General features: G+C 48.8%; 41 non-coding genes across 41 annotated transcripts; all 41 read left to right on the top strand.

The window, feature by feature from the left end:
- The first annotated feature begins 972 nt into the window (after positions 1-972).
- On the top strand, positions 973-1,091 carry TRNAF-AAA (transfer RNA phenylalanine (anticodon AAA)). The gene is made up of 2 exons: positions 973-1,010; positions 1,046-1,091. It is a non-coding gene; the product is annotated as a tRNA-Phe (tRNA).
- Positions 1,092-1,890: 799 nt separating this feature from the next.
- Positions 1,891-2,009, top strand: TRNAL-CAA (transfer RNA leucine (anticodon CAA)). The gene is made up of 2 exons: positions 1,891-1,928; positions 1,964-2,009. It is a non-coding gene; the product is annotated as a tRNA-Leu (tRNA).
- Positions 2,010-2,619: 610 nt separating this feature from the next.
- On the top strand, positions 2,620-2,738 carry TRNAF-AAA (transfer RNA phenylalanine (anticodon AAA)). Its single transcript has 2 exons — positions 2,620-2,657; positions 2,693-2,738. It is a non-coding gene; the product is annotated as a tRNA-Phe (tRNA).
- A 799-nt stretch (positions 2,739-3,537) lies between these two features.
- Positions 3,538-3,656, top strand: TRNAL-CAA (transfer RNA leucine (anticodon CAA)). Its single transcript has 2 exons — positions 3,538-3,575; positions 3,611-3,656. It is a non-coding gene; the product is annotated as a tRNA-Leu (tRNA).
- A 248-nt stretch (positions 3,657-3,904) lies between these two features.
- Positions 3,905-4,023, top strand: TRNAL-UAA (transfer RNA leucine (anticodon UAA)). The gene is made up of 2 exons: positions 3,905-3,942; positions 3,978-4,023. It is a non-coding gene; the product is annotated as a tRNA-Leu (tRNA).
- A 64-nt stretch (positions 4,024-4,087) lies between these two features.
- TRNAL-CAA (transfer RNA leucine (anticodon CAA)) lies at positions 4,088-4,206 on the top strand. The gene is made up of 2 exons: positions 4,088-4,125; positions 4,161-4,206. It is a non-coding gene; the product is annotated as a tRNA-Leu (tRNA).
- A 977-nt stretch (positions 4,207-5,183) lies between these two features.
- Positions 5,184-5,301, top strand: TRNAL-CAA (transfer RNA leucine (anticodon CAA)). Its single transcript has 2 exons — positions 5,184-5,221; positions 5,257-5,301. It is a non-coding gene; the product is annotated as a tRNA-Leu (tRNA).
- A 63-nt stretch (positions 5,302-5,364) lies between these two features.
- On the top strand, positions 5,365-5,483 carry TRNAL-CAA (transfer RNA leucine (anticodon CAA)). Its single transcript has 2 exons — positions 5,365-5,402; positions 5,438-5,483. It is a non-coding gene; the product is annotated as a tRNA-Leu (tRNA).
- A 59-nt stretch (positions 5,484-5,542) lies between these two features.
- On the top strand, positions 5,543-5,666 carry TRNAL-CAA (transfer RNA leucine (anticodon CAA)). Its single transcript has 2 exons — positions 5,543-5,585; positions 5,621-5,666. It is a non-coding gene; the product is annotated as a tRNA-Leu (tRNA).
- Positions 5,667-5,731: 65 nt separating this feature from the next.
- On the top strand, positions 5,732-5,850 carry TRNAL-UAA (transfer RNA leucine (anticodon UAA)). Its single transcript has 2 exons — positions 5,732-5,769; positions 5,805-5,850. It is a non-coding gene; the product is annotated as a tRNA-Leu (tRNA).
- A 64-nt stretch (positions 5,851-5,914) lies between these two features.
- On the top strand, positions 5,915-6,033 carry TRNAL-CAA (transfer RNA leucine (anticodon CAA)). Its single transcript has 2 exons — positions 5,915-5,952; positions 5,988-6,033. It is a non-coding gene; the product is annotated as a tRNA-Leu (tRNA).
- A 247-nt stretch (positions 6,034-6,280) lies between these two features.
- TRNAL-CAA (transfer RNA leucine (anticodon CAA)) lies at positions 6,281-6,399 on the top strand. Its single transcript has 2 exons — positions 6,281-6,318; positions 6,354-6,399. It is a non-coding gene; the product is annotated as a tRNA-Leu (tRNA).
- Positions 6,400-6,462: 63 nt separating this feature from the next.
- TRNAL-UAA (transfer RNA leucine (anticodon UAA)) lies at positions 6,463-6,581 on the top strand. The gene is made up of 2 exons: positions 6,463-6,500; positions 6,536-6,581. It is a non-coding gene; the product is annotated as a tRNA-Leu (tRNA).
- Positions 6,582-6,645: 64 nt separating this feature from the next.
- Positions 6,646-6,764, top strand: TRNAL-CAA (transfer RNA leucine (anticodon CAA)). Its single transcript has 2 exons — positions 6,646-6,683; positions 6,719-6,764. It is a non-coding gene; the product is annotated as a tRNA-Leu (tRNA).
- Positions 6,765-6,828: 64 nt separating this feature from the next.
- On the top strand, positions 6,829-6,947 carry TRNAL-UAA (transfer RNA leucine (anticodon UAA)). The gene is made up of 2 exons: positions 6,829-6,866; positions 6,902-6,947. It is a non-coding gene; the product is annotated as a tRNA-Leu (tRNA).
- A 64-nt stretch (positions 6,948-7,011) lies between these two features.
- Positions 7,012-7,130, top strand: TRNAL-CAA (transfer RNA leucine (anticodon CAA)). Its single transcript has 2 exons — positions 7,012-7,049; positions 7,085-7,130. It is a non-coding gene; the product is annotated as a tRNA-Leu (tRNA).
- Positions 7,131-7,377: 247 nt separating this feature from the next.
- Positions 7,378-7,496, top strand: TRNAL-CAA (transfer RNA leucine (anticodon CAA)). The gene is made up of 2 exons: positions 7,378-7,415; positions 7,451-7,496. It is a non-coding gene; the product is annotated as a tRNA-Leu (tRNA).
- A 64-nt stretch (positions 7,497-7,560) lies between these two features.
- TRNAL-UAA (transfer RNA leucine (anticodon UAA)) lies at positions 7,561-7,679 on the top strand. Its single transcript has 2 exons — positions 7,561-7,598; positions 7,634-7,679. It is a non-coding gene; the product is annotated as a tRNA-Leu (tRNA).
- A 64-nt stretch (positions 7,680-7,743) lies between these two features.
- On the top strand, positions 7,744-7,862 carry TRNAL-CAA (transfer RNA leucine (anticodon CAA)). The gene is made up of 2 exons: positions 7,744-7,781; positions 7,817-7,862. It is a non-coding gene; the product is annotated as a tRNA-Leu (tRNA).
- A 64-nt stretch (positions 7,863-7,926) lies between these two features.
- TRNAL-UAA (transfer RNA leucine (anticodon UAA)) lies at positions 7,927-8,045 on the top strand. The gene is made up of 2 exons: positions 7,927-7,964; positions 8,000-8,045. It is a non-coding gene; the product is annotated as a tRNA-Leu (tRNA).
- Positions 8,046-8,109: 64 nt separating this feature from the next.
- Positions 8,110-8,228, top strand: TRNAL-CAA (transfer RNA leucine (anticodon CAA)). Its single transcript has 2 exons — positions 8,110-8,147; positions 8,183-8,228. It is a non-coding gene; the product is annotated as a tRNA-Leu (tRNA).
- A 1,344-nt stretch (positions 8,229-9,572) lies between these two features.
- Positions 9,573-9,696, top strand: TRNAL-CAA (transfer RNA leucine (anticodon CAA)). The gene is made up of 2 exons: positions 9,573-9,615; positions 9,651-9,696. It is a non-coding gene; the product is annotated as a tRNA-Leu (tRNA).
- A 427-nt stretch (positions 9,697-10,123) lies between these two features.
- On the top strand, positions 10,124-10,242 carry TRNAL-CAA (transfer RNA leucine (anticodon CAA)). Its single transcript has 2 exons — positions 10,124-10,161; positions 10,197-10,242. It is a non-coding gene; the product is annotated as a tRNA-Leu (tRNA).
- A 64-nt stretch (positions 10,243-10,306) lies between these two features.
- Positions 10,307-10,425, top strand: TRNAM-CAU (transfer RNA methionine (anticodon CAU)). The gene is made up of 2 exons: positions 10,307-10,344; positions 10,380-10,425. It is a non-coding gene; the product is annotated as a tRNA-Met (tRNA).
- Positions 10,426-10,489: 64 nt separating this feature from the next.
- TRNAL-UAA (transfer RNA leucine (anticodon UAA)) lies at positions 10,490-10,608 on the top strand. Its single transcript has 2 exons — positions 10,490-10,527; positions 10,563-10,608. It is a non-coding gene; the product is annotated as a tRNA-Leu (tRNA).
- Positions 10,609-10,672: 64 nt separating this feature from the next.
- TRNAL-CAA (transfer RNA leucine (anticodon CAA)) lies at positions 10,673-10,791 on the top strand. The gene is made up of 2 exons: positions 10,673-10,710; positions 10,746-10,791. It is a non-coding gene; the product is annotated as a tRNA-Leu (tRNA).
- Positions 10,792-11,038: 247 nt separating this feature from the next.
- TRNAL-CAA (transfer RNA leucine (anticodon CAA)) lies at positions 11,039-11,157 on the top strand. Its single transcript has 2 exons — positions 11,039-11,076; positions 11,112-11,157. It is a non-coding gene; the product is annotated as a tRNA-Leu (tRNA).
- Positions 11,158-11,221: 64 nt separating this feature from the next.
- Positions 11,222-11,340, top strand: TRNAL-UAA (transfer RNA leucine (anticodon UAA)). The gene is made up of 2 exons: positions 11,222-11,259; positions 11,295-11,340. It is a non-coding gene; the product is annotated as a tRNA-Leu (tRNA).
- A 64-nt stretch (positions 11,341-11,404) lies between these two features.
- On the top strand, positions 11,405-11,523 carry TRNAL-CAA (transfer RNA leucine (anticodon CAA)). Its single transcript has 2 exons — positions 11,405-11,442; positions 11,478-11,523. It is a non-coding gene; the product is annotated as a tRNA-Leu (tRNA).
- Positions 11,524-11,587: 64 nt separating this feature from the next.
- TRNAL-UAA (transfer RNA leucine (anticodon UAA)) lies at positions 11,588-11,706 on the top strand. The gene is made up of 2 exons: positions 11,588-11,625; positions 11,661-11,706. It is a non-coding gene; the product is annotated as a tRNA-Leu (tRNA).
- Positions 11,707-11,770: 64 nt separating this feature from the next.
- On the top strand, positions 11,771-11,889 carry TRNAL-CAA (transfer RNA leucine (anticodon CAA)). Its single transcript has 2 exons — positions 11,771-11,808; positions 11,844-11,889. It is a non-coding gene; the product is annotated as a tRNA-Leu (tRNA).
- Positions 11,890-13,055: 1,166 nt separating this feature from the next.
- Positions 13,056-13,174, top strand: TRNAL-CAA (transfer RNA leucine (anticodon CAA)). Its single transcript has 2 exons — positions 13,056-13,093; positions 13,129-13,174. It is a non-coding gene; the product is annotated as a tRNA-Leu (tRNA).
- A 59-nt stretch (positions 13,175-13,233) lies between these two features.
- TRNAL-CAA (transfer RNA leucine (anticodon CAA)) lies at positions 13,234-13,357 on the top strand. Its single transcript has 2 exons — positions 13,234-13,276; positions 13,312-13,357. It is a non-coding gene; the product is annotated as a tRNA-Leu (tRNA).
- Positions 13,358-14,700: 1,343 nt separating this feature from the next.
- On the top strand, positions 14,701-14,819 carry TRNAL-CAA (transfer RNA leucine (anticodon CAA)). Its single transcript has 2 exons — positions 14,701-14,738; positions 14,774-14,819. It is a non-coding gene; the product is annotated as a tRNA-Leu (tRNA).
- Positions 14,820-14,883: 64 nt separating this feature from the next.
- Positions 14,884-15,002, top strand: TRNAL-CAA (transfer RNA leucine (anticodon CAA)). The gene is made up of 2 exons: positions 14,884-14,921; positions 14,957-15,002. It is a non-coding gene; the product is annotated as a tRNA-Leu (tRNA).
- Positions 15,003-15,249: 247 nt separating this feature from the next.
- TRNAL-CAA (transfer RNA leucine (anticodon CAA)) lies at positions 15,250-15,368 on the top strand. Its single transcript has 2 exons — positions 15,250-15,287; positions 15,323-15,368. It is a non-coding gene; the product is annotated as a tRNA-Leu (tRNA).
- Positions 15,369-15,432: 64 nt separating this feature from the next.
- Positions 15,433-15,551, top strand: TRNAL-UAA (transfer RNA leucine (anticodon UAA)). The gene is made up of 2 exons: positions 15,433-15,470; positions 15,506-15,551. It is a non-coding gene; the product is annotated as a tRNA-Leu (tRNA).
- Positions 15,552-15,615: 64 nt separating this feature from the next.
- TRNAL-CAA (transfer RNA leucine (anticodon CAA)) lies at positions 15,616-15,734 on the top strand. The gene is made up of 2 exons: positions 15,616-15,653; positions 15,689-15,734. It is a non-coding gene; the product is annotated as a tRNA-Leu (tRNA).
- A 64-nt stretch (positions 15,735-15,798) lies between these two features.
- TRNAL-UAA (transfer RNA leucine (anticodon UAA)) lies at positions 15,799-15,917 on the top strand. Its single transcript has 2 exons — positions 15,799-15,836; positions 15,872-15,917. It is a non-coding gene; the product is annotated as a tRNA-Leu (tRNA).
- Positions 15,918-15,981: 64 nt separating this feature from the next.
- Positions 15,982-16,100, top strand: TRNAL-CAA (transfer RNA leucine (anticodon CAA)). The gene is made up of 2 exons: positions 15,982-16,019; positions 16,055-16,100. It is a non-coding gene; the product is annotated as a tRNA-Leu (tRNA).
- Positions 16,101-17,443: 1,343 nt separating this feature from the next.
- On the top strand, positions 17,444-17,567 carry TRNAL-CAA (transfer RNA leucine (anticodon CAA)). Its single transcript has 2 exons — positions 17,444-17,486; positions 17,522-17,567. It is a non-coding gene; the product is annotated as a tRNA-Leu (tRNA).
- The last annotated feature ends 1,052 nt before the right edge of the window (positions 17,568-18,619 follow it).

The following is an 18,619-nucleotide window of genomic DNA, read 5'->3' as shown; positions in this document are numbered from 1 at the left end:
AAACTTTTTTTTACTTCACTAACAGAACAAAGTCAGTGTCACCTTTTGCTGGGGCTGACATATCGTATCAGAATGGCCGAGTGGTTCAAGGCGCCAGACTCAAGGGAAACCTTGCCCAGTGAGTTGAACGAGGCTTCTGGTGCACGTATGCATGCGTGGGTTCGAATCCCACTTCTGTCAACTTTTTTTTACTTTACTACCAGAACAAAGTCAGTGTCTCCTTTTGCTGGGCAGAAAAATTGTGTCAGAATGGCCGAGTGGTCTAAGGCGCCAGACTGAAGGGAAACCTTGCCCGGTGATAGGGGTTCAACGAGGCTTCTGGTCTAGGTGTGTGGGCGGGGGTTCAAATCCCATTTCAGACAAACTTTTTTTTACTTTACTACGAGCATAAAGTCAGTGTCATCTTTTGCTGGGGCTGATATATCTTATCAGAATGGCCGAGTGGTCTAAGGCGCCAGACTCAAGGGAAACCTTGCCCAGTGATACGAGTTGAACGAGGCTTCTGGTCCACGTATGTGTGCGTGGGTTCGAACCCCTCTTCTGACAAACTTTTTTTACTTCACTAACAGAACAAAGTCAGCGTCTCCTTTTGCTGGGGCTGACATATCGTATCAGAATGGCCGAGTGGTGTAAGGCGCCAGACTTAAGGGAAACCTTGCCCAGTTATACGGGTTGAACGAGGCTTATGGTCTACGTATGCGGGCGTGGGTTGAAATCCCACTTCTGAGAAGCTCTTTTTTTTTACTTTACTACCAGCACAAAGTCAGTGTCTCCTTCTGCTAAGGCTGAAATATCGTGCCAGAATGGTCGAGTGGTCTAAGGCTACAGACTCAAGGGAAACCTTGCCCAGTGAGTTGAACGAGGCTTCTGGTACACGTATGTGTGCGTGGGTTCGAATCCCACTTCTGTCAACTTTTTTACTTTACTACCAGCACAGAGTCAGCGTCTTCTTTTGCTGGGCCGAAATATTGTGTCAGAATGGCCGAGTGGTCTAAGGCGCCAGACTAAAGGGAAACCTTGCCCAGTGATAGGGGTTGAACGAGGCTTCTGGTCCACGTATGTGGGCGTGGGTTCGAATCCCTCTTCAGACAAACTTTTTTTACTTCACTAACAGAACAAAGTCAGTGTCTCCTTTTGCTGTGGCTGACATATCGTATCAGAATGGCCGAGTGGTCTAAGACGCCAGACTGAAGGGAAACCTTGCCCAGTGATGCGAGTTGAACTAGGCTTCTGTTCCACGTATGTGTGCGTGGGTTCGAATCTCACTTCTGTCAATTTTTTTTTACTTTTTCTGCCAGCACAGAGTCAGCGTCTTCTTTTGCTGAGGCTGACATATCCTATCTGAATGGCCGAGTGGTCTAAGGCGCCAGACTCAAGGGAAACCTTGCACAAAGATACGGGTTGAACGAGCCTTCTGGTCCACGTATGTGGGCGTGGGTGTGAATTCCACTTCTGACAAACTTTTTTTATTTTAGTACAAGAACGAAGCCAGTGTCTCCTTTGGTTAGGACTAAAATATCGTGTCAGAATGGCCGAGTGGTCCAAGGCGCCAGACTTAAGGGAAACCTTGCCCAGTGATACGGGTTGAACGAGGCCTCTGGTCTACGTATGTGGGCGTGGGTTGAAATCCCACTTCTGAGAAGCTCTTTTTTTTACTTTACTACCAGCACAAAGTCAGTGTCTCCTTTTGCTGGGGCTGAAATGTCTTGTCAGAATGGCCGAGTGGCCTAAGGCTCCAAACTCAAGCGAAACCTTGCCCAGTAATACGGGTTGAACGAGGCTTCTGGCCACGTATGTGGGCGTGGGTTCAAATCCCACTTCTGACAAACTTTTTTTTCCTTTACTACCGGAACAATGTCAGTGTCTCCTTTTGCTGGGCTGATGTATTTTGCCCGAATGGCCGAGTGGTCTAAGGCGCCAGACTCAAGGGAAACCTTGCCCAGTGATACGGGTTGAACGATGCTTCTGGTTCACGTATGTGGGCGTGGGTTCGAATCCCACTTCTGACAAACTTTTTTTACTTTACTACGAGCACGATGTCAGTGTCTTCTTTTGCTGGGGCTGCTATGTCGTGTGAGAATGGCCGAGTGGTCTAAGGTGCCAGACTCAAGGGAATCCTTGCCCAGTGATAGGGGTTGGACGAGGCTTCTGGTCCACGTATTTGGGCGTGGGTTCGAATCCCTCTTCCGACAAACTTTTTTTTACTTCACTAACAGAACAAAGTCGGTGTCACCTTTTGCTGGGGCTGACATATCGTATCAGAATGGCCGAGTGGTCTAAGGCGCCAGACTTAAGGGAAACCTTGCCCAGTGATACGAGTGTGACGAGGCTTCTGGTCCACGTATGCGGGCGTGGGTTGAAATCCCACTTCTGAGAAGCTCTTTTTTTTTACTTTACTACCAGCACGAAGTCAGTGTCTTCTTTTGCTGGGGCTGATATATCGTGTCAGAATGGTCGAGTGGTCTAAGGCTACAGACTCAAGGGAAACCTTGCCCAGTGAGTTGAACGAGGCTTCTGGTACACGTATGTGTGCGTGGGTTCGAATCCCACTTCTGTCAACTTTTTTACTTTACTACCAGCACAGAGTCAGCGTCTTCTTTTGCTGGGCCGAAATATTGTGTCAGAATGGCCGAGTGGTCTAAGGCGCCAGACTAAAGGGAAACCTTGCCCAGTGATAGGGGTTGAACGAGGCTTCTGGTCCACGTATGTGGGCGTGGGTTCGAATCCCTCTTCAGACAAACTTTTTTTACTTCACTAACAGAACAAAGTCAGTGTCTCCTTTTGCTGGGGCTGACATATCGTATCAGAATGGCCGAGTGGTCTAAGACGCCAGACTGAAGGGAAACCTTGCCCAGTGATGCGAGTTGAACTAGGCTTCTGTTCCACGTATGTGTGCGTGGGTTCGAATCTCACTTCTGTCAATTTTTTTTTACTTTTTCTGCCAGCACAGAGTCAGCGTCTTCTTTTGCTGAGGCTGACATATCCTATCTGAATGGCCGAGTGGTCTAAGGCGCCAGACTCAAGGGAAACCTTGCACAAAGATACGGGTTGAACGAGCCTTCTGGTCCACGTATGTGGGCGTGGGTGTGAATTCCACTTCTGACAAACTTTTTTTATTTTAGTACAAGAACGAAGCCAGTGTCTCCTTTGGTTAGGACTAAAATATCGTGTCAGAATGGCCGAGTGGTCCAAGGCGCCAGACTTAAGGGAAACCTTGCCCAGTGATACGGGTTGAACGAGGCCTCTGGTCTACGTATGTGGGCGTGGGTTGAAATCCCACTTCTGAGAAGCTCTTTTTTTTACTTTACTACCAGCACAAAGTCAGTGTCTCCTTTTGCTGGGGCTGAAATGTCTTGTCAGAATGGCCGAGTGGCCTAAGGCTCCAAACTCAAGCGAAACCTTGCCCAGTAATACGGGTTGAACGAGGCTTCTGGCCACGTATGTGGGCGTGGGTTCAAATCCCACTTCTGACAAACTTTTTTTTCCTTTACTACCGGAACAATGTCAGTGTCTCCTTTTGCTGGGCTGATGTATTTTGCCCGAATGGCCGAGTGGTCTAAGGCGCCAGACTCAAGGGAAACCTTGCCCAGTGATACGGGTTGAACGATGCTTCTGGTTCACGTATGTGGGCGTGGGTTCGAATCCCACTTCTGACAAACTTTTTTTACTTTACTACGAGCACGATGTCAGTGTCTTCTTTTGCTGGGGCTGCTATGTCGTGTGAGAATGGCCGAGTGGTCTAAGGTGCCAGACTCAAGGGAAACCTTGCCCAGTGATAGGGGTTGGACGAGGCTTCTGGTCCACGTATTTGGGCGTGGGTTCGAATCCCTCTTCCGACAAACTTTTGTTTACTTCACTAACAGAACAAAGTCAGTGTCACCTTTTGCTGGGGCTGACATATCGTATCAGAATGGCCGAGTGGTCTAAGGCGCCAGACTTAAGGGAAACCTTGCCCAGTGATACGAGTGTGACGAGGCTTCTGGTCCACGTATGTGTGCGTGGGTTCGAATCCCACTTCTGACAAACTTTTTTTACTTTACTACCAGCACGAAGTCAGTGTCTTCTTTTGCTGGGGCTGATATATCGTGTCAGAATGGCCGAGTGGTCTAAGGCGCCAGACTCAAGGAAAACCTTGCCCAGTGATAGGGGTTGAACGAGGCTTCTGGTCCACGTATGTGGGCGTGGATTCGAACCCCTCTTCTGACAAACTTTTTTTTACTTCAATAACAGAACAAAGTCAGTGTCTCCTTTTGCTGGGCAGAAAAATTGTGTCAGAATGGCCGAGTGGTCTGAGGCGCCAGACTGAAGGGAAACCTTGCCCGGTGATGCAAGTTGAACGAGCCTTCTGGTCCATGCGTGCGTGGGTTCGAATCTCACTTCTGTCAATTTTTTTTAATTTACTACCGGAACAATGTCAGTGTCTCCTTTTGCTGGGCTGATATATTTTGCCCGAATGGCCGAGTGGTCTAAGGCGCCAGACTCAAGGGAAACCTTGCCCAGTGACACGGGTTGAACGATGCTTTTGGTTCACGTATGTGGGCGTGGGTTCGAATCCCTCTTCAGACAAACTTTTTTTACTTCACTAACAGAACAAAGTCAGTGTCTCCTTTTGCTGGGGCTGACATATCGTATCAGAATGGCCGAGTGGTCTAAGACGCCAGACTGAAGGGAAACCTTGCCCAGTGATGCGAGTTGAACTAGGCTTCTGTTCCACGTATGTGTGCGTGGGTTCGAATCTCACTTCTGTCAATTTTTTTTTACTTTTTCTGCCAGCACAGAGTCAGCGTCTTCTTTTGCTGAGGCTGACATATCCTATCTGAATGGCCGAGTGGTCTAAGGCGCCAGACTCAAGGGAAACCTTGCGCAAAGATACGGGTTGAACGAGGCTTCTGGTCCACGTATGTGGGCGTGAGTGTGAATTCCACTTCTGACAAACGTTTTTTATTTTACTACAAGAACGAAGCCAGTGTCTCCTTTGGTTAGGACTAAAATATCGTGTCAAAATGGCCGAGTGGTCCAAGGCGCCAGACTTAAGGGATACCTTGCCGAGTGATACGGGTTGAACGAGGCCTCTGGTCTACGTATGTGGGCGTGGGTTGAAATCCCACTTCTGAGAAGCTCTTCTTTTTACTTTACTACCAGCACAAAGTCAGTGTCTCCTTTTGCTGGGTCTGAAATATCTTGTCAGAATGGCCGAGTGGCCTAAGGCTCCAGACTCAAGCGAAACCTTGCCCAGTGATACGGGTTGAACGAGGCTTCTGGCCACGTATGTGGGCGTGGGTTCGAATCCCACTTCTGACAAACTTTTTTTCCTTTACTACCGGAACAATGTCAGTGTCTCCTTTTGCTGGGCTGATGTATTTTGCCCGAATGGCCGAGTGGTCTAAGGCGCCAGACTCAAAGGAAACCTTGCCCAGTGATACGGGTTGAACGATGCTTCTGGTTCACGTATGTGGGCGTGGGTTCGAATCCCACTTCTGACAAACTTTTTTTACTTTACTACGAGCACGAAGTCAGTGTCTTCTTTTGCTGGGGCTGCTATGTCGTGTGAGAATGGCCGAGTGGTCTAAGGTGCCAGACTCAAGGGAAACCTTGCCCAGTGATAGGGGTTGAACGAGGCTTCTGGTCCACGTATGTGGGCGTGGGTTCGAATCCCTCTTCCGACAAACTTTTTTTTACTTCACTAACAGAACAAAGTCAGTGTCACCTTTTGCTGGGGCTGACACATCGTATCAGAATGGCCGAGTGGTCTAAGGCGCCAGACTTAAGGGAAACCTTGCCCAGTGATACGAGTGTGACGAGGCTTCTGGTCCACGTATGTGTGTGTGGGTTCGAATCCCACTTCTGACAAACTTTTTTTACTTTACTACCAGCACGAAGTCAGTGTCTTCTTTTGCTGGGGCTGATATATCGTGTCAGAATGGCCGAGTGGTCTAAGGCGCCAGACTCAAGGAAAACCTTGCCCAGTGATACGGGTTGAACGAGGCCTCTGGTCCACGTATGTGGGCGTGGGTTCGAATCCCACTTCTGACAAACTTTTTTTTACTTTTCTAACAGAACAATGTCAGTGTCTCCTTTTGCTGGGTTGATATGTCGTGTGAGAATGGCCGAGTGGTCTAAGGTGCCAGACTCAAGGGAAACCTTGCCCAGTGATAGGGGTTGAACGAGGCTTCTGGTCCACGTATGTGGGCGTGGATTCGAACCCCTCTTCTGGCAAACTTTTTTTTACTTCAATAACAGAACAAAGTCAGTGTCTCCTTTTGCTGGGCAGAAAAATTGTGTCAGAATGGCCGAGTGGTCTGAGGCGCCAGACTCAAGGGAAACCTTGCCCAGTGATAGGGGTTGAACGAGGCTTCTGGTCCACGTATGTGGGCGTGGGTTCGAATCCCACTTCTGACAAACTTTTTTTACTTTACTACGAGCACGAAGTCAGTGTCTCTTTTGCTGGGGCTGCTATGTCGTGTGAGAATGGCCGAGTGGTCTAAGGTGCCAGACTTAAGGGAAACCTTGCCCAGTGATACGAGTGTGACGAGGCTTCTGGTCCACGTATGTGTGCGTGGGTTCGAATCCCACTTCTGACAAACTTTTTTTACTTTACTACCAGCACGAAGTCAGTGTCTTCTTTTGCTGGGGCTGATATATCGTGTCAGAATGGCCGAGTGGTCTAAGGCGCCAGACTCAAGGAAAACCTTGCCCAGTGATACGGGTCGAACGAGGCCTCTGGTCCACGTATGTGGGCGTGGGTTCGAATCCCACTTCTGACAAACTTTTTTTTACTTTTCTAACAGAACAATGTCAGTGTCTCCTTTTGCTGGGTTGATATGTCGTATCAGAATGGCCGAGTGGTCTAAGGCGCCAGACTTAAGGGAAACCTTGCCCAGTGATACGAGTGTGACGAGGCTTCTGGTACACGTATGTGTGCGTGGGTTCGAATCCCACTTCTGACAAACTTTTTTTACTTTACTACCAGCACGAAGTCAGTGTCTTCTTTTGCTGGGGCTGATATATCGTGTCAGAATGGCCGAGTGGTCTAAGGCGCCAGACTCAAGGAAAACCTTGCCCAGTGATACGGGTTGAACGAGGCCTCTGGTCCACGTATGTGGGCGTGGGTTCGAATCCCACTTCTGACAAACTTTTTTTTACTTTTCTAACAGAACAATGTCAGTGTCTCCTTTTGCTGGGTTGATATGTCGTGTGAGAATGGCCGAGTGGTCTAAGGTGCCAGACTCAAGGGAAACCTTGCCCAGTGATAGGGGTTGAACGAGGCTTCTGGTCCACGTATGTGGGCGTGGATTCGAACCCCTCTTCTGGCAAACTTTTTTTTACTTCAATAACAGAACAAAGTCAGTGTCTCCTTTTGCTGGGCAGAAAAATTGTGTCAGAATGGCCGAGTGGTCTGAGGCGCCAGACTCAAGGGAAACCTTGCCCAGTGATAGGGGTTGAACGAGGCTTCTGGTCCACGTATGTGGGCGTGGGTTCGAATCCCACTTCTGACAAACTTTTTTTACTTTACTACGAGCACGAAGTCAGTGTCTTCTTTTGCTGGGGCTGCTATGTCGTGTGAGAATGGCCGAGTGGTCTAAGGTGCCAGACTTAAGGGAAACCTTGCCCAGTGATACGAGTGTGACGAGGCTTCTGGTCCACGTATGTGTGCGTGGGTTCGAATCCCACTTCTGACAAACTTTTTTTACTTTACTACCAGCACGAAGTCAGTGTCTTCTTTTGCTGGGGCTGATATATCGTGTCAGAATGGCCGAGTGGTCTAAGGCGCCAGACTCAAGGAAAACCTTGCCCAGTGATACGGGTCGAACGAGGCCTCTGGTCCACGTATGTGGGCGTGGGTTCGAATCCCACTTCTGACAAACTTTTTTTTACTTTTCTAACAGAACAATGTCAGTGTCTCCTTTTGCTGGGTTGATATGTCGTATCAGAATGGCCGAGTGGTCTAAGGCGCCAGACTTAAGGGAAACCTTGCCCAGTGATACGAGTGTGACGAGGCTTCTGGTACACGTATGTGTGCGTGGGTTCGAATCCCACTTCTGACAAACTTTTTTTACTTTACTACCAGCACGAAGTCAGTGTCTTCTTTTGCTGGGGCTGATATATCGTGTCAGAATGGCCGAGTGGTCTAAGGCGCCAGACTCAAGGAAAACCTTGCCCAGTGATACGGGTTGAACGAGGCCTCTGGTCCACGTATGTGGGCGTGGGTTCGAATCCCACTTCTGACAAACTTTTTTTTACTTTTCTAACAGAACAATGTCAGTGTCTCCTTTTGCTGGGTTGATATGTCGTGTGAGAATGGCCGAGTGGTCTAAGGTGCCAGACTCAAGGGAAACCTTGCCCAGTGATAGGGGTTGAACGAGGCTTCTGGTCCACGTATGTGGGCGTGGATTCGAACCCCTCTTCTGACAAACTTTTTTTTACTTCAATAACAGAACAAAGTCAGTGTCTCCTTTTGCTGGGCAGAAAAATTGTGTCAGAATGGCCGAGTGGTCTGAGGCGCCAGACTCAAGGGAAACCTTGCCCAGTGATAGGGGTTGAACGAGGCTTCTGGTCCACGTATGTGGGCGTGGGTTCGAATCCCTCTTCAGACAAACTTTTTTTACTTCACTAACAGAACAAAGTCAGTGTCTCCTTTTGCTGGGGCTGACATATCGTATCAGAATGGCCGAGTGGTCTAAGACGCCAGACTGAAGGAAAACCTTGCCCAGTGATGCGTGTTGAACTAGGCTTCTGTTCCACGTATGTGTGCGTGGGTTCGAATCTCACTTCCGTCAATTTTTTTTTTACTTTTTCTGCCAGCACAGAGTCAGCGTCTTCTTTTGCTGAGGCTGACATATCCTATCTGAATGGCCGAGTGGTCTAAGGCGCCAGACTCAAGGGAAACCTTGCGCAAAGATACGGGTTGAACGAGACTTCAGGTCCACGTATGTGGGCGTGGGTGTGAATTCCACTTCTGACAAACTTTTTTCATTTTAGTACAAGAACGAAGCCAGTGTCTCCTTTGGTTAGGACTAAAATATCGTGTCAGAATGGCCGAGTGGTCCAAGGCGCCAGACTTAAGGGAAACCTTGCCCAGTGATACGGGTTGAAGGAGGCCTCTGGTCTACGTATGTGGGCGTGGGTTGAAATCCCACTTCTGAGAAGCTCTTTTTTTTACTTTACTACCAGCACAAAGTCAGTGTCTCCTTTTGCTGGGGCTGAAATATCTTGTCAGAATGGCCCACTGGCCTAAGGCTCCAGACTCAAGCGAAACCTTGCCCAGTGATACGGGTTGAACGAGGCTTCTGGCCACGTATGTGGGCGTGGGTTCGAGTCCCACTTCTGACAAACTTTTTTTTCCTTTACTACCGGAACAATGTCAGTGTCTCCTTTTGCTGGGCTGATGTATTTTGCCCGAATGGCCGAGTAGTCTAAGGCGCCAGACTCAAGGGAAACCTTGCCCAGTGATACGGGTTGAACGATGCTTCTGGTTCACGTATGTGGGCGTGGGTTCGAATCCCACTTCTGACAAACTTTTTTTACTTTACTACGAGCACGAAGTCAGTGTCTTCTTTTGCTGGGGCTGCTATGTCGTGTGAGAATGGCCGAGTGGTCTAAGGTGCCAGACTCAAGGGAAACCTTGCCCAGTGATAGGGGTTGAACGAGGCTTCTGGTCCACGTATGTGGGCGTGGGTTCGAATCCCTCTTCCGACAAACTTTTTTTTACTTCACTAACAGAACAAAGTCAGTGTCACCTTTTGCTGGGGCTGACATATCGTATCAGAATGGCCGAGTGGTCTAAGGCGCCAGACTCAAGGGAAACCTTGCCCAGTGAGTTGAACGAGGCTTCTGGTGCACGTATGCATGCGTGGGTTCGAATCCCACTTCTGTCAACTTTTTTTTTACTTTACTACCAGAACAAAGTCAGTGTCTCCTTTTGCTGGGCAGAAAAATTGTGTCAGAATGGCCGAGTGGTCTAAGGCGCCAGACTGAAGGGAACCCTTGCCCGGTGATAGGAGTTCAACGAGGCTTCTGGTCTAGGTGTGTGGGCGGGGGTTCAAATCCCATTTCAGACAAACTTTTTTTTACTTTACTACGAGCATAAAGTCAGTGTCATCTTTTGCTGGGGCTGATATATCTTATCAGAATGGCCGAGTGGTCTAAGGCGCCAGACTCAAGGGAAACCTTGCCCAATGATACGAGTTGAACGAGGCTTCTGGTCCACGTATGTGTGCGTGGGTTCGAATCCCACTTCTGACAAACTTTTTTTACTTTACTACCAGCACGAAGTCAGTGTCTTCTTTTGCTGGGGCTGATATATCGTGTCAGAATGGCCGAGTGGTCTAAGGCGCCAGACTCATGGAAAACCTTGCCCAGTGATACGGGTCGAACGAGGCCTCTGGTCCACGTATGTGGGCGTGGGTTCGAATCCCACTTCTGACAAACTTTTTTTTACTTTTCTAACAGAACAATGTCAGTGTCTCCTTTTGCTGGGTTGATATGTCGTATCAGAATGGCCGAGTGGTCTAAGGCGCCAGACTTAAGGGAAACCTTGCCCAGTGATACGAGTGTGACGAGGCTTCTGGTACACGTATGTGTGCGTGGGTTCGAATCCCACTTCTGACAAACTTTTTTTACTTTACTACCAGCACGAAGTCAGTGTCTTCTTTTGCTGGGGCTGATATATCGTGTCAGAATGGCCGAGTGGTCTAAGGCGCCAGACTCAAGGAAAACCTTGCCCAGTGATACGGGTTGAACGAGGCCTCTGGTCCACGTATGTGGGCGTGGGTTCGAATCCCACTTCTGACAAACTTTTTTTTACTTTTCTAACAGAACAATGTCAGTGTCTCCTTTTGCTGGGTTGATATGTCGTGTGAGAATGGCCGAGTGGTCTAAGGTGCCAGACTCAAGGGAAACCTTGCCCAGTGATAGGGGTTGAACGAGGCTTCTGGTCCACGTATGTGGGCGTGGATTCGAACCCCTCTTCTGGCAAACTTTTTTTTACTTCAATAACAGAACAAAGTCAGTGTCTCCTTTTGCTGGGCAGAAAAATTGTGTCAGAATGGCCGAGTGGTCTGAGGCGCCAGACTCAAGGGAAACCTTGCCCAGTGATAGGGGTAGAACGAGGCTTCTGGTCCACGTATGTGGGCGTGGGTTCGAATCCCACTTCTGACAAACTTTTTTTACTTTACTACGAGCACGAAGTCAGTGTCTTCTTTTGCTGGGGCTGCTATGTCGTGTGAGAATGGCCGAGTGGTCTAAGGTGCCAGACTTAAGGGAAACCTTGCCCAGTGATACGAGTGTGACGAGGCTTCTGGTCCACGTATGTGTGCGTGGGTTCGAATCCCACTTCTGACAAACTTTTTTTACTTTACTACCAGCACGAAGTCAGTGTCTTCTTTTGCTGGGGCTGATATATCGTGTCAGAATGGCCGAGTGGTCTAAGGCGCCAGACTCAAGGAAAACCTTGCCCAGTGATACGGGTCGAACGAGGCCTCTGGTCCACGTATGTGGGCGTGGGTTCGAATCCCACTTCTGACAAACTTTTTTTTACTTTTCTAACAGAACAATGTCAGTGTCTCCTTTTGCTGGGTTGATATGTCGTATCAGAATGGCCGAGTGGTCTAAGGCGCCAGACTTAAGGGAAACCTTGCCCAGTGATACGAGTGTGACGAGGCTTCTGGTACACGTATGTGTGCGTGGGTTCGAATCCCACTTCTGACAAACTTTTTTTACTTTACTACCAGCACGAAGTCAGTGTCTTCTTTTGCTGGGGCTGATATATCGTGTCAGAATGGCCGAGTGGTCTAAGGCGCCAGACTCAAGGAAAACCTTGCCCAGTGATACGGGTTGAACGAGGCCTCTGGTCCACGTATGTGGGCGTGGGTTCGAATCCCACTTCTGACAAACTTTTTTTTACTTTTCTAACAGAACAATGTCAGTGTCTCCTTTTGCTGGGTTGATATGTCGTGTGAGAATGGCCGAGTGGTCTAAGGTGCCAGACTCAAGGGAAACCTTGCCCAGTGATAGGGGTTGAACGAGGCTTCTGGTCCACGTATGTGGGCGTGGATTCGAACCCCTCTTCTGACAAACTTTTTTTTACTTCAATAACAGAACAAAGTCAGTGTCTCCTTTTGCTGGGCAGAAAAATTGTGTCAGAATGGCCGAGTGGTCTAAGGCGCCAGACTGAAGGGAACCCTTGCCCGGTGATAGGGGTTCAACGAGGCTTCTGGTCTAGGTGTGTGGGCGGGGGTTCAAATCCCATTTCAGACAAACTTTTTTTTACTTTACTACGAGCATAAAGTCAGTGTCATCTTTTGCTGGGGCTGATATATCTTATCAGAATGGCCGAGTGGTCTAAGACGCCAGACTGAAGGGAAACCTTGCCCAGTGATGCGAGTTGAACTAGGCTTCTGTTCCACGTATGTGTGCGTGGGTTCGAATCTCACTTCCGTCAATTTTTTTTTACTTTTTCTGCCAGCACAGAGTCAGCGTCTTCTTTTGCTGAGGCTGACATATCCTATCTGAATGGCCGAGTGGTCTAAGGCGCCAGACTCAAGGGAAACCTTGCGCAAAGATACGGGTTGAACGAGACTTCAGGTCCACGTATGTGGGCGTGGGTGTGAATTCCACTTCTGACAAACTTTTTTCATTTTAGTACAAGAACGAAGCCAGTGTCTCCTTTGGTTAGGACTAAAATATCGTGTCAGAATGGCCGAGTGGTCCAAGGCGCCAGACTTAAGGGAAACCTTGCCCAGTGATACGGGTTGAAGGAGGCCTCTGGTCTACGTATGTGGGCGTGGGTTGAAATCCCACTTCTGAGAAGCTCTTTTTTTTACTTTACTACCAGCACAAAGTCAGTGTCTCCTTTTGCTGGGGCTGAAATATCTTGTCAGAATGGCCCACTGGCCTAAGGCTCCAGACTCAAGCGAAACCTTGCCCAGTGATACGGGTTGAACGAGGCTTCTGGCCACGTATGTGGGCGTGGGTTCGAGTCCCACTTCTGACAAACTTTTTTTTCCTTTACTACCGGAACAATGTCAGTGTCTCCTTTTGCTGGGCTGATGTATTTTGCCCGAATGGCCGAGTAGTCTAAGGCGCCAGACTCAAGGGAAACCTTGCCCAGTAATACGGGTTGAACGATGCTTCTGGATCACGTATGTGGGCGTGGGTTCGAATCCCACTTCTGACAAACTTTTTTTACTTTACTACGAGCACGAAGTCAGTGTCTTCTTTTGCTGGGGCTGCTATGTCGTGTGAGAATGGCCGAGTGGTCTAAGGTGCCAGACTCAAGGGAAACCTTGCCCAGTGATAGGGGTTGAACGAGGCTTCTGGTCCACGTATGTGGGCGTGGGTTCGAATCCCTCTTCCGACAAACTTTTTTTTACTTCACTAACAGAACAAAGTCAGTGTCACCTTTTGCTGGGGCTGACATATCGTATCAGAATGGCCGAGTGGTCTAAGGCGCCAGACTCAAGGGAAACCTTGCCCAGTGAGTTGAACGAGGCTTCTGGTGCACGTATGCATGCGTGGGTTCGAATCCCACTTCTGTCAACTTTTTTTTACTTTACTACCAGAACAAAGTCAGTGTCTCCTTTTGCTGGGCAGAAAAATTGTGTCAGAATGGCCGAGTGGTCTAAGGCGCCAGACTGAAGGGAACCCTTGCCCGGTGATAGGGGTTCAACGAGGCTTCTGGTCTAGGTGTGTGGGCGGGGGTTCAAATCCCATTTCAGACAAACTTTTTTTTACTTTACTACGAGCATAAAGTCAGTGTCATCTTTTGCTGGGACTGATATATCTTATCAGAATGGCCGAGTGGTCTAAGGCGCCAGACTCAAGGGAAACCTTGCCCAATGATACGAGTTGAACGAGGCTTCTGGTCCACGTATGTGTGCGTGGGTTCGAACCCCTCTTCTGACAAACTTTTTTTACTTCACTAACACAACAAAGTCAGCGTCTCCTTTTGCTGGGGCTGACATATCGTATCAGAATGGCCGAGTGGTGTAAGGCGCCAGACTGAAGGGAAACCTTGCCCGGTGATGCGAGTTGAACTAGGCTTCTGTTCCACGTATGTGTGCGTGGGTTCGAATCTCACTTCTGTCAATTTTTTTTTACTTTTTCTGCCAGCACAGAGTCAGCGTCTTCTTTTGCTGAGGCTGACATATCCTATCTGAATGGCCGAGTGGTCTAAGGCGCCAGACTCAAGGGAAACCTTGCGCAAAGATACGGGTTGAACGAGGCTTCTGGCCACGTATGTGGACGTGGGTGTGAATTCCACTTCTGACAAACGTTTTTTATTTTACTACAAGAACGAAGCCAGTGTCTCCTTTGGTTAGGACTAAAATATCGTGTCAAAATGGCCGAGTGGTCCAAGGCGCCAGACTTAAGGGATACCTTGCCGAGTGATACGGGTTGAACGAGGCCTCTGGTCTACGTATGTGGGCGTGGGTTGAAATCCCACTTCTGAGAAGCTCTTTTTTTTACTTTACTACCAGCGCAAAGTCAGTGTCTCCTTTTGCTGGGGCTGAAATATCTTCTCAGAATGGCCGAGTGGCCTAAGGCTCCAGACTCAAGCGAAACCTTGCCCAGTGATACGGGTTGAACGAGGCTTCTGGCCACGTATGTGGGCGTGGGTTCGAATCCCACTTCTGACAAACTTTTTTTTCCTTTACTACCGGAACAATGTCAGTGTCTCCTTTTGCTGGGCTGATGTATTTTGCCCGAATGGCCGAGTGGTCTAAGGCGCCAGACTCAAGGGAAACCTTGCCCAGTGATACGAGTGTGACGAGGCTTCTGGTACACGTATGTGTGCGTGGGTTCGAATCCCACTTCTGACAAACTTTTTTTACTTTACTACCAGCACGAAGTCAGTGTCTTCTTTTGCTGGGGCTGATATATCGTGTCAGAATGGCCGAGTGGTCTAAGGCGCCAGACTCAAGGAAAACCTTGCCCAGTGATACGGGTTGAACGAGGCCTCTGGTCCACGTATGTGGGCGTGGGTTCGAATCCCACTTCTGACAAACTTTTTTTTACTTTTCTAACAGAACAATGTCAGTGTCTCCTTTTGCTGGGTTGATATGTCGTGTGAGAATGGCCGAGTGGTCTAAGGTGCCAGACTCAAGGGAAACCTTGCCCGGTGATAGGGGTTGAACGAGGCTTCTGGTCCACGTATGTGGGCGTGGATTCGAACCCCTCTTCTGGCAAACTTTTTTTTACTTCAATAACAGAACAAAGTCAGTGTCTCCTTTTGCTGGGCAGAAAAATTGTGTCAGAATGGCCGAGTGGTCTGAGGCGCCAGACTCAAGGGAAACCTTGCCCAGTGATAGGGGTAGAACGAGGCTTCTGGTCCACGTATGTGGGCGTGGGTTCGAATCCCACTTCTGACAAACTTTTTTTACTTTACTACGAGCACGAAGTCAGTGTCTTCTTTTGCTGGGGCTGCTATGTCGTGTGAGAATGGCCGAGTGGTCTAAGGTGCCAGACTTAAGGGAAACCTTGCCCAGTGATACGAGTGTGACGAGGCTTCTGGTCCACGTATGTGTGCGTGGGTTCGAATCCCACTTCTGACAAACTTTTTTTACTTTACTACCAGCACGAAGTCAGTGTCTTCTTTTGCTGGGGCTGATATATCGTGTCAGAATGGCCGAGTGGTCTAAGGCGCCAGACTCAAGGAAAACCTTGCCCAGTGATACGGGTCGAACGAGGCCTCTGGTCCACGTATGTGGGCGTGGGTTCGAATCCCACTTCTGACAAACTTTTTTTTACTTTTCTAACAGAACAATGTCAGTGTCTCCTTTTGCTGGGTTGATATGTCGTATCAGAATGGCCGAGTGGTCTAAGGCGCCAGACTTAAGGGAAACCTTGCCCAGTGATACGAGTGTGACGAGGCTTCTGGTACACGTATGTGTGCGTGGGTTCGAATCCCACTTCTGACAAACTTTTTTTACTTTACTACCAGCACGAAGTCAGTGTCTTCTTTTGCTGGGGCTGATATATCGTGTCAGAATGGCCGAGTGGTCTAAGGCGCCAGACTCAAGGAAAACCTTGCCCAGTGATACGGGTTGAACGAGGCCTCTGGTCCACGTATGTGGGCGTGGGTTCGAATCCCACTTCTGACAAACTTTTTTTTACTTTTCTAACAGAACAATGTCAGTGTCTCCTTTTGCTGGGTTGATATGTCGTGTGAGAATGGCCGAGTGGTCTAAGGTGCCAGACTCAAGGGAAACCTTGCCCAATGATAGGGGTTGAACGAGGCTTCTGGTCCACGTATGTGGGCGTGGATTCGAACCCCTCTTCTGACAAACTTTTTTTTACTTCAATAACAGAACAAAGTCAGTGTCTCCTTTTGCTGGGCAGAAAAATTGTGTCAGAATGGCCGAGTGGTCTAAGGCGCCAGACTGAAGGGAACCCTTGCCCGGTGATAGGGGTTCAACGAGGCTTCTGGTCTAGGTGTGTGGGCGGGGGTTCAAATCCCATTTCAGACAAACTTTTTTTTACTTTACTACGAGCATAAAGTCAGTGTCATCTTTTGCTGGGGCTGATATATCTTATCAGAATGGCCGAGTGGTCTAAGACGCCAGACTGAAGGGAAACCTTGCCCAGTGATGCGAGTTGAACTAGGCTTCTGTTCCACGTATGTGTGCGTGGGTTCGAATCTCACTTCCGTCAATTTTTTTTTACTTTTTCTGCCAGCACAGAGTCAGCGTCTTCTTTTGCTGAGGCTGACATATCCTATCTGAATGGCCGAGTGGTCTAAGGCGCCAGACTCAAGGGAAACCTTGCGCAAAGATACGGGTTGAACGAGACTTCAGGTCCACGTATGTGGGCGTGGGTGTGAATTCCACTTCTGACAAACTTTTTTCATTTTAGTACAAGAACGAAGCCAGTGTCTCCTTTGGTTAGGACTAAAATATCGTGTCAGAATGGCCGAGTGGTCCAAGGCGCCAGACTTAAGGGAAACCTTGCCCAGTGATACGGGTTGAAGGAGGCCTCTGGTCTACGTATGTGGGCGTGGGTTGAAATCCCACTTCTGAGAAGCTCTTTTTTTACTTTACTACCAGCACAAAGTCAGTGTCTCCTTTTGCTGGGGCTGAAATATCTTGTCAGAATGGCCCACTGGCCTAAGGCTCCAGACTCAAGCGAAACCTTGCCCAGTGATACGGGTTGAACGAGGCTTCTGGCCACGTATGTGGGCGTGGGTTCGAGTCCCACTTCTGACAAACTTTTTTTTCCTTTACTACCGGAACAATGTCAGTGTCTCCTTTTGCTGGGCTGATGTATTTTGCCCGAATGGCCGAGTAGTCTAAGGCGCCAGACTCAAGGGAAACCTTGCCCAGTGATACGGGTTGAACGATGCTTCTGGTTCACGTATGTGGGCGTGGGTTCGAATCCCACTTCTGACAAACTTTTTTTACTTTACTACGAGCACGAAGTCAGTGTCTTCTTTTGCTGGGGCTGCTATGTCGTGTGAGAATGGCCGAGTGGTCTAAGGTGCCAGACTCAAGGGAAACCTTGCCCAGTGATAGGGGTTGAACGAGGCTTCTGGTCCACGTATGTGGGCGTGGGTTCGAATCCCTCTTCCGACAAACTTTTTTTTACTTCACTAACAGAACAAAGTCAGTGTCACCTTTTGCTGGGGCTGACATATCGTATCAGAATGGCCGAGTGGTCTAAGGCGCCAGACTCAAGGGAAACCTTGCCCAGTGAGTTGAACGAGGCTTCTGGTGCACGTATGCATGCGTGGGTTCGAATCCCACTTCTGTCAACTTTTTTTTACTTTACTACCAGAACAAAGTCAGTGTCTCCTTTTGCTGGGCAGAAAAATTGTGTCAGAATGGCCGAGTGGTCTAAGGCGCCAGACTGAAGGGAACCCTTGCCCGGTGATAGGGGTTCAACGAGGCTTCTGGTCTAGGTGTGTGGGCGGGGGTTCAAATCCCATTTCAGACAAACTTTTTTTTACTTTACTACGAGCATAAAGTCAGTGTCATCTTTTGCTGGGACTGATATATCTTATCAGAATGGCCGAGTGGTCTAAGGCGCCATACTCAAGGGAAACCTTGCCCAATGATACGAGTTGAACGAGGCTTCTGGTCCACGTATGTGTGCGTGGGTTCGAACCCCTCTTCTGACAAACTTTTTTTACTTCACTAACACAACAAAGTCAGCGTCTCCTTTTGCTGGGGCTGACATATCGTATCAGAATGGCCGAGTGGTGTAAGGCGCCAGACTGAAGGGAAACCTTGCCCGGTGATGCGAGTTGAACTAGGCTTCTGTTCCACGTATGTGTGCGTGGGTTCGAATCTCACTTCTGTCAATTTTTTTTTACTTTTTCTGCCAGCACAGAGTCAGCGTCTTCTTTTGCTGAGGCTGACATATCCTATCTGAATGGCCGAGTGGTCTAAGGCGCCAGACTCAAGGGAAACCTTGCGCAAAGATACGGGTTGAACGAGGCTTCTGGCCACGTATGTGGACGTGGGTGTGAATTCCACTTCTGACAAACGTTTTTTATTTTACTACAAGAACGAAGCCAGTGTCTCCTTTGGTTAGGACTAAAATATCGTGTCAAAATGGCCGTGTGGTCCAAGGCGCCAGACTTAAGGGATACCTTGCCGAGTGATACGGGTTGAACGAGGCCTCT

The sequence above is a fragment of the Rhipicephalus microplus genome, chromosome 2, assembly GCF_043290135.1.
Source record: "Rhipicephalus microplus isolate Deutch F79 chromosome 2, USDA_Rmic, whole genome shotgun sequence".
Classification (NCBI taxonomy): domain Eukaryota; kingdom Metazoa; phylum Arthropoda; class Arachnida; order Ixodida; family Ixodidae; genus Rhipicephalus; species Rhipicephalus microplus.
The sequence above is the reverse complement of the archived record's forward strand: the minus strand, read 5'-3'. Positions and strand labels throughout refer to the sequence as shown.